This window comes from Dromaius novaehollandiae, unplaced genomic scaffold (assembly GCF_036370855.1).
Source record: "Dromaius novaehollandiae isolate bDroNov1 unplaced genomic scaffold, bDroNov1.hap1 HAP1_SCAFFOLD_27, whole genome shotgun sequence".
In the NCBI taxonomy this organism is placed as follows: Eukaryota; Metazoa; Chordata; class Aves; order Casuariiformes; family Dromaiidae; genus Dromaius; species Dromaius novaehollandiae.
This window is the reverse complement of record NW_026991415.1, coordinates 1,219,438-1,220,884: the sequence shown is the minus strand read 5'-3', so window position 1 is coordinate 1,220,884 and position 1,447 is coordinate 1,219,438.

Below are 1,447 nucleotides of genomic sequence, written 5' to 3'. Positions count from 1 at the left end.
GCCTGCTGGCTGTGATTCTGAGGTCACAGAAGCCTTAGTGCCTCATCGTTTAGTGTACAGCGTCCCCTGCTGACTCTGCTTGTGAAGTCACAGCAGACTCAGTGCCTCATAGGTTAGTGTCCATCGCCCCCTACTGGCTGTGCTTCTGAGGTCACAGCAGACTCAGGGCCTGATATGTTATCTCCATTGCCCCATGCTGGCTGTGCTTGTGAGGTCACAGCAGCCTCAGTGCCTCCGAGGACAGTGCCATGCTCATGGCTGCTGGCTGTGCTTGTGAGGACACAGCAGCCTCAGTGCCTCTGAGGCCAGTGGCAGTCTCATGACTGCTGGCTGTGCTTGTGAGGTCACAGCAGCCTCAGTGCCTCATAGGTTAGTGTCCATCGCCCCCTCCTGGCTCTGCTTGTGAGGTCAGAGCAGCCTCAGTGCCTCATAGTTTAGTGTCCAGCGCCCCCTACTGGCTGTGCTTGTGAGGTCACAGCAGCCTCAGTGCCTGACAGGTTATCTCCAGTTCCCCCCTGCTGGCTGTGTTGTAAGGTCACAGCACCCTCAGTGCCTCCCCTGCCAGTGTCAGGCTCATGGCTGCTGGCTGTGCTTCTGAGGTCACAGCACCCTCAGTGCCTGATAGGTTATCTCCAGTGCCCCCTGCTGGCTCTGTTGTGAGGTCACAGCAGCCTCAGTGCCTCCCCTGCCAGTGTCAGTCTCATGGCTGCTGGCTGTGCTTGTGAGGTCACAGAAGCCTGAATGCCTCCTAGCCCAGTGGCAGGCTCATGGCTGCTGGCTGTGATTGTGAGGTCACAGCAGCCTCAGTGCCTAATAGTTTAGTGTCCAGTGTCCCCTGCTGGCCCTGCTTGTGAGGTCACAGCAGACTCAGTGCCTCAATAGTAAGTGTGCAGCGCCCCCTGCTGGCTGTGCTTGTGAGGTCACAGCAGCCTCAGTGCCTCTCAGGCCAGTATCATGCTCCTGGCTGCTGGCTGTGCTTGTGAGGTCACAGCAGACTCCGTGCGTCATAGTTTAGTGTCCAGTGTCCCCTGCTGGCTGTGCTTGTGACGTCACAGCAGCCCCAGTGCCTCATAGGTTAGTGTCCAGAGCCCCCTGCTGGCTGTGCTTGTGAGGTCACACCAGCCTCAGTGCCTCTCAGGCCAGTATCAGGCTCATGGCTGCTGGCTGTGCTTGTGAGGTCACAGCAGCCTCAGCGCCTCCTAGGCCAGTGCCATGCTCATGGCTGCTGGCTGTGCTTCTGAGGTCACAGCAGCCTCAGTGCTTCCTAGGCTAGTATCAGGCTCATGCCTGCTGGTTGTGCTTGTGAGGGCACAGCAGCCTCAGTGCCTCATAGTTTAGTGTCCAGCGTCCCCTGCTGCTTCTGCTTGTGAGGTCACAGCAGCCTCAGTGCCTCCTCTGCCAGTGCCATGCTCATGCCTGCTGGCTGTGATTCTGAGGTCACAGAAGC